Raw genomic sequence first — 8,390 nt, 5'->3', positions numbered from 1 at the left:
GTGGAAAAAAAAAAAGACTTAGTCCTTTGCATTCCCTTCATGGTAAAAATGAAGTTATTTCGTTAACATGTACTTAGATAATTTTACATTCTTATAGTGCATATTTAAATTTGGATTAAAAAACAACCTACATCATAAGATTTTACATCATCTGAAAGAATATTTTAATTGGTCCATCTGGCATTTGAAATAATGCGGTACTTATTATAAAGCAGGTGTTAGACACTTCTGAATATTCTGTCCTTAATTAAAGCTTAAAGAAAGTAAGATTACATTTTCTATTTTAAACTTTAAAAATCTAAAGTTAGTAGACATAAATAACAAAATGTATGGAATCATATGATTTTAAACATTCAATAACTAATGATTAGATATTATTTATTGAACTTTAATTCCTGACATACTTTTGTTTTGAATTTGAGAAATGTAACAATGGGTGTCAATATTTGGAAATTATTTATGTTCAAACTTTGTTTATTCGCCCTAATTAAGAAAATTTGGTATACTCTTGAGTGTCATAGTTCAGCAAACACTTTAGAAATAAAAATATATTTGACTGTGGTTTTTAGGTATCTTTATTCAGAAGAAAATGAAACTATTGTTTGATACCTCAAAGTTAAAATGTATTCAAAATATGTGGCCTGAATTAATAAACACATTTATAAAAGATTATCTTGGGTTCCTTTAAACTATATTCTTTCATAGTTTGAAAGAATTTTTCAGAGAATTTGGTGACCATTTAGAGTCCATACGATCTCTCTGCAAAAATAAACATCAGCTTATGAGTCCTCCTTATAATCCAGACATAGAAAATCATAAAATTTAAGAAAGATAATAGTACTGTTATTTAGGTGTGCAACAGGTTAAGAAGCAATACATAAAGAATGTCTGTGAATCACATCAAGGAAGATTTAAATCTCCAGTGAAAGAATCTAGGGTTACTTTTGGCCAACTCAATTCAAAACTTCTATTAACGTTTAGTTAAATAAATGGAAGAGTAGTTCAATCAGAATATAGTTCTAATATTGAAGAGCGATGTAAGCCTCCCAGATCCACTTGCATGTATGGATTTTCTCTGCAAATAGGTACTGCAAGTGGCAACAGACATCAAAAGGAAGCAATCAATAAGCAAAATTCTATGCAAGAATACAGGCAAATTTAATTATATAGATATGGCATCTATTTTCTAGGATTTTATAATCCCAAAAAGCAACCGGAAGCTTACGTCAGTATATTTAGATGCCAGGAGAGCAATAAAAAATTAGTGCTCTGAGAAATAAAATAAACCATGTATTTGTATTTTGCCAGTTATATCTACAACTGACAAAATTAATCGAGACAGATGATACAATTATGATTTACAATTATGACCAGCGGGATGTGACAGTGTGCTGTCTCACTGGAAGTTCACTGTTCCCTGGCACAGGTCTCTAGGCTTCCTGCCTTGGAAACACAGCAGCAGGCTTCATGGGAAGGTGAAGAGCTTCCCTAAGGATGAACCTTCCAAGCCATTCCACCTCACAGCCTTCCTGGGATGCAAGGCTGGCATGGCCTACATCATGTGAGAAGCTGACAGCCCAGGATCCAAGGTGAACAAGAAGGAAGTGGTAGAGGCTGTGACCATTGTGGAGACACTGCCCATGGTAGTTGTGGGCATTGTGGGTATATGCAAACCCCTCAAGGCCTCCAGACCTTCAAGACTGTCTTTGCTGAGCACATCAGCAATGAGTGCAAAGGTGCTTCTACAAGGACTGGCATAATCTATAAAGATGATCTTTACCAGCTACCGTAAGAAATGGCAGAATGAGGATGGCAACAAGCAGCTGGAGAATGAATTCAACAGCATGAAAATGTACTGCCAAATCATCTCTATCATTGCCCATACTCAGATGTGCCTACTTCCTCTGTGCCAGAGAAGGCACCCCTGATGGAGATCCAGGAGAACTGAGGCACTGTGGCTGAGAAACTGGACTGGGCCCGTGAGAGGCTAGAGCAGCAGGTACCTGTGAACCAATTGTTTGGGAAGGACAGGGTAATTGATGTCATTGAGGTGACCAAGTGCAAAGGCTACAAAAGGGGTCACCAGTCATTGGCACACAAAGAAGCTGCCCCACAAGACCCACCAAAGGCTGTGTAACACTGCTTGAATTGGGACATGGCATCCTGTCTGTGTGGCCTTCTCTGTGGCATGTGCTGGGCAGAAAAGCTACCATCACTGCACGAGAATAACAAGATCTATAAAATTGGCCAGGGCTACCTTATGAAGGATGAAAAATGGATCAAGAACAATGCCTCCACTGATGACAACTTGTCTGACAAGAGCATCAACCCTCTGGGTAACTTGGTCCACTATAATGAAGTGACCAATGACTTTGTCATGCTGAAGGGCTGTGTGGTGGGAATCAAGAAGTGAGTGCTCACCTCCGCAAGCCTTTGATGGTGCAGACCAAGCGTCCTGCTCTGGAGAAGACTGACCTTAAGTTCATCAACACTGTTTCCAGGTTTGGCCGTGGCCACTTCCAGACCATGTAGGAGAAGAAAGTGTTCATGGAACCGCTAAAAAAGACCAGATTGCAAAGCAAGAAGGAGCTTAATGCCAGGAACAGATTTTGCAGCTGATGGGGTCTCAATAAAAGTTATTTTCCACTGGAAAAAAAAAATTAGATAGGCTTTCAAAACTTAACAGACAAGACTAGATTCTGAATAATGATGGCAAAAATATAGAATTTGGAAAGAAGTAATTTGAAAGAAACCTTTATATATAATTTCTAGAGAGTTTAGGCTGATTTGATAGGTTCAAAATAATTTAAAGAGTAGTTATTGATAAGTAAAGCACTGTGTTAAGTGTCTCCAGAAATACAAAGATGAGAATGCACTAATCCTGTGTTTAAGGTATCTGCCTAAGTGGGAACAGATTTATATGCACAAATATTCTTAAGTAAAACACATGACATCTGCCATGTGATTGAATGAAGCAAAGATAAATAAATCAGTAAAGTCATATGACAAAGTGAATTCTACTTTGGGAGAATTTCTCACAAAAATGTTAGCTTTTGAGATGCATCTGAGAAGGGAAAAAAGAAGTATTTTAAACATTAAATATAAAAGCAAGGTTGCTCTAGACCAGTGGTGTCTGATAGAACTTTCTGCTATGAGAGAAATGTTATTTATCTGTAGTGTCTGATAGGATAGCCATGAGCCACTTGTGGCTATTAAAAACTTGAAACTTTAAAACTGAATTCTGAAGCTTATTTAATTTAAATTTAATGGTTACTATATTGAACAACACAGTTTTAGGCAGAGGAACCAGCTTGAGTAGAAGTAGTAAAGCTTGAGAGAGCATGGGATGCTATGTTTACAGGCAGCCACCTCTCTGCTCTCACTAGAGTAGAGTTGGGTGACAAAGTGAAAAGCAAGGTTGAAATCAAATATCCAGGCAAAATTTTGGAAGCTTTTGCATATTGGGCCATTAGAGAGTAGGCAATGAAAGTTTTTGAATAGGTTTGAGTCAAGCTCAACCTTGGGATTTAGGAAGAAAACCAGCGACTGTGAATCAGAGTCGAGATCAGGTGAGACGTGACCGTAACAATTCAAACAAGAGAATGTGAGATATTATTTTAAGACAAAGAAAGGAAAATTATATATGCAAAGGAAAATTTAGGGAGACATTTATCATATTGGCTTAATGTGGTTTCCCCAAACTAAGGAGAAAATTTCGAGTAAAACTTACAAATGTAAGCAGCATTTTTTTTTTTTCAGAGTTTCTGGGAAAAGGAAGAAAATGACACAGGGAAAGGGTGGCAGCCAATACTGTGTGAGTGACCTAGCCAGCAAGCAACATGGGTGACTGGAGTTCATTCTTACAGGGAAACACTGGAGGATGGTATAACGCATGTGCTTCAAAATTATCCCAACAAAAGATCAAAAGAGCTGAGACATTACCATCGATCACCAGTTAAAGACTGTTTCCAGGGGATGCAGGACTTCTGGCCTGTTGTATGCTGGGATAGATTAGCCTTCCATAGCTTCAGAAAAAAAACCCAAAAACCTGAGAAGTAGAAACACAGATAATAGGATTCAAAAGCCCTCAGGTAGACATAGAAATGGCAGCATGCAAAGGCTTAATCAGAGTTCTATCAGTGTCTGCTTCATACATGTAACATGTAATATAGCACCAGGTATGCCACATGTCTTATACAATCAAATTAAAATATGTATAAACATACTAACAGGCGAACTGCTTATATAATGAGAGAGATGGTAAATAATTTAAAAAATAAGAATAGTAAAAAATACATTCATATTGAAAAACCAAAAATATGTCTATAGAGTATTACCACTTTCAAATTTAGCCGCAAGAACAGATAAGATTGTATGTTTTTGGTGCTAGTGGTTCTCAGAGGGTTTTCCAGGCCACTTTAGTGGCCTGCCAAGTCTTCATGGGTGTGCACTATTTTTGATAAATACATAAAGCCTATTGTGCTATAATTGAGTACTGTATCTTTTCTGTTGTGACACTATCTGACAAGCTAAAAAGCGAGAGATGAGACATAGCACACTATGAAGCCAGACACGTCTAAATGTGTTTATTAAAACATGTGATAATTTTTTTGGTGAAAAGAAATATTTTTACTGAATTCTGACACCATAAAAGATGAGTAAGTTTATTAACTAGGCAACCTGGGATACTTGCATAGACACCAGGAGATATTGTGGCACTGTAATAATGATAGCATTTCAGTTATTGCTGACATTTCTATGTGGTTTGAATCCCTTCATCACTTTATGTTTGTTACCAGAACTAATAATATCCCAAATTGCACAAGTTTGAAAGGAAAGTTTGGTAAACGTTAGCCAAGGTAAGGAATGTGTTATGATAATTCATCATTAAGTTACTGCAATTTGTGAATAATGTTGAAAATGTATTCATTATTATTGAATGCACGGTACGTAAAGAAGACATTTTCTTAACTTGCTTACTATTGAATATACCAATAGACACTGAGATGTCAATAAGACATACTCATTACAAATTAATTGTACAATTAAAGCCATATAAGACTTAACAGTATCAAAAAAAGTGCTGTAAATTTAAGAGAGTCTCTTTTAACATTCAAAATAATTTTAGTAGATTTTTTTTTTCTGGTGAGGTTATTTGGACAAAGAAATGGTCCAAATTCTCAAAGTCAAATGAGCCAGTGTTTTCTCTTCACATATTCTTTTCTTTTTCTTCAGCAATTGATCTCCCTAAGCATAGCTGTATGTGTGGTTACACAGTATAGAATCTGTATTTCCAGCCTCCCTTGCAACTAGATTTTCTATTTGTTCTGATCAATGGTATATAAACGGAAGAAAAGGTGCATTTAACTTCTAGGAAATATACTTAAAAGGAGGAGAAATGTCCTTCTTCTGTCTTTTCTTCCTTCTGGCTATAAGGCAGATGTGACAGCTGCAGCTGGAAAAGCTAGTCTGGGCTATAAGGTAGATGCCATCATTTAAAGAAAGCAGACAAATCAGAAAAATAATATAGGCCTCGCTTATTGATAATTGTGAAGAATAGACACCAATTCTTTTTTCATATAATTATGTATAAAAAAAGCATTTATTCTTAGACAATAGTATTTTGGTTTTTTGTGACTAAGTTAAGTCAAGCTTAATTTTAAGAGGAAAACCTCCATTTTCATTTTTGCAATTATTTTCTACACGTAGTTGTATTCTTGCGCTGGTGGCATAAACTTGCCTTAAAGAAGATGGTTAGATTTTGGAAACAAATTACATCTGTAATATAAATACATGTCAAGGCCCATTGTTTCCACGAGAGTGGTCATGTAGAGTCAAGATTTCATATAAGAAATCAAAAAGATCTCCTTTCAACTTGAATAGATACATCAGAACATTTCCCATGGGAAACCAAAGAATTTAGTATGAAAGAATAGTTGTTCACTGTTGGTGCCCATTTGTCTCCAAAGCAAAGAAATAGGTTTAAAAGAAATTCTAAATTCTAGACTTAAACTCAACACTTGATCAATTGGACCTAATAGACATCCACAGACCATCCAATAATCACAGAATATACATCCTTCTCATTGGTGCATAGAACATATTGATTGGTCAAAAAGCAAGTATCAATAGATTCAGAAAAACTAAAATCATACGAAGTATACTCTTGGACCACAGTGCAATTAAAATAGAAATCAGTTTCAAGAAGAACTCTCAAAACTGCACACATTTATGGAAATCAAACAACCTGCTCCTGAATAACTCATGGGTAAACTCAAAATTAAAGTAGAAGCTTAAAAAATGAAATTAATGGAAATGCAGACATGGCTTACACAAATCTGAGATGTAGCTAACGTAGTGTTTAGAGCAAAGTTTATAGCCTAAAACCCTTTATCGAGAAGTTAAAAAGATCTCAAATAAACAATCTAATTTTGCACTTAAAAGAATTAGAGGCCGGGCGCGGTGGCTCAAGCCTGTAATCCCAGCACTTTGGGAGGCCAAGACGGGCAGATCATGAGGTCAGGAGATCGAGACCATCCTGGCTAACACGGTGAAAACCCATCTCTACTAAAAAATACAAAAAACTAGCCGGGCGAAGTAGCGGGCACCTGTAGTCTCAGCTACTCAGGAGGCTGAGGCAGGAGAATGGCGTAAACCCGGGAGGCGGAGCTTGCAGTGAGCTGAGATCCGGCCACTGCTCTCCAGCCTGGGCGACAGAGCGAGACTCCGTCTCAAAAAACAAAACAAAACAAAAGAATTAGAATAAAAAGAATAAAACAACCCCAATACTAGCAGAAGAAAATAAATAACTAGAATTTTAGAAGAACTCAATGAAATTGAGATGCAGAAATCTATTAAAAAATCAATGAAACCAATAGTTTGTTCTTTGCAAAAACAAACAAGATTGATAGACTGCTAGCTAGATTAATAAAGAAAAAAGAGAAAATAAAAATAAGTAAATCAGAAATTATAAACATAATATTACAACTGATCCCACATAAATACAAAGATCCTCAGAAAATACTATGAACAACTCTGTGCATGCAAATTAGAAAATATAGAGGAAATGGATAAATTCCTGGAAACACACAGTCTCCCCATATTGAATCAATAAGAGGTTGAAACCCCAAATAGACCAATATCGAGCTCTGAAATTGATTCAGTAATAAAACACCTACCAACAACAACAACAAAAATTCCCTGGACCAGATGGATTCATAGCTGAACTTTATCAGATGTACAAATAAGAACTGGTACCCAATCCTACTGAACCTGTTCCAAAAAAGTTGAGGAGGAGGGGCTCCTCCTTAACTCATTCTATGAGACTAGCATCAACCACATACCAAAATCTGGCAGAGACACAACACAAAAAAGAAAACTTCATGTCAATATCCCTGATGAACATAGATGCAAAAATCCTCAATACTAGCAAATTGAATATAGCGGCACATCAAAAAGTTAATATACTATGATTAACTAGGCTTTATTTGTGGGATGGAAGGCTGGTTCCACACACAAATCAATAATTGTGATTAACCCCTTAAACAGAATTAAAAATAAAACCATATGATCACTCAATAGATGCAGAAAAAGCTTCCAATAAAATCCAACATTTCTTCATAATTAAAACCTTCAAAAAACAAGGCATCAAAGGAATATACCTCAAAATAATGAGCCATCTATGACAAACCCATAGCCAACATCATGCTAAACAGGCAAAAGTTCCCTTTGAGAATTGGAACAAGAAAGGATACCCACTTTCACCACTCTTATTCAACATAGTACTGGAAGTCCTAGCCAGGGCAGTCAGGCAAAAGGAAGAAATAAAAAGCATCCAAAGAGAAAAGAAAAAATCAAACTATCTCTGTTCACTGATAATATAATTCTATACCTATAAAACCCTAAATTATCTACCAGCAGACTCCTAGAGCTGATAAACAATTTTAGTAAGGTTTCAGGATATGAATTAATGTACAAAAATCAGTAGCATTTCTATATATCAATAATGCCCAGGATGAGAGGCAAGTCAAAAACACAATCCCATTGACAATAGCAACAAAGAAAATGAAATACCTAGGAATACAGCCACCCAAGGAGGTGAAAGATCTCTACAAGGAGAACTAAAAAACGCTGCTGAAAGAAATCAGAGTTAACTCAAATAAGTAGAAAAACATAGCATGGCTCATGTATTGGAAGAATCAACATTATTAAAGTAGCCATACTGCCCAAAGCAATTTACAGATGCAACACTACTTTTATCAAACTACCAATGTCATTCTTGACAGAATTAGAAAAAAGTTATTCTAAGTTTCATATGGGCCTTAGAGCTCAAATAGTCAAAGCAATTCTAAGCAAAAATAACAAAGCTGGAGGCATCACAATACCCAACT

General features: G+C 35.9%; 1 pseudogene; it reads left to right on the top strand.

The window, feature by feature from the left end:
• LOC103227394 (large ribosomal subunit protein uL3 pseudogene) overlaps positions 1–2,594 on the top strand; it is a 15,097-nt pseudogene extending 12,503 nt beyond the window's left edge.
• Positions 2,595–8,390: the final 5,796 nt, after the last annotated feature.

The sequence above is a fragment of the Chlorocebus sabaeus genome, chromosome 21, assembly GCF_047675955.1.
Source record: "Chlorocebus sabaeus isolate Y175 chromosome 21, mChlSab1.0.hap1, whole genome shotgun sequence".
Classification (NCBI taxonomy): Eukaryota; Metazoa; Chordata; class Mammalia; order Primates; family Cercopithecidae; genus Chlorocebus; species Chlorocebus sabaeus.
Note: the sequence above shows the minus strand (reverse complement) of the source record. Positions and strands in the feature narration are given on the sequence as shown.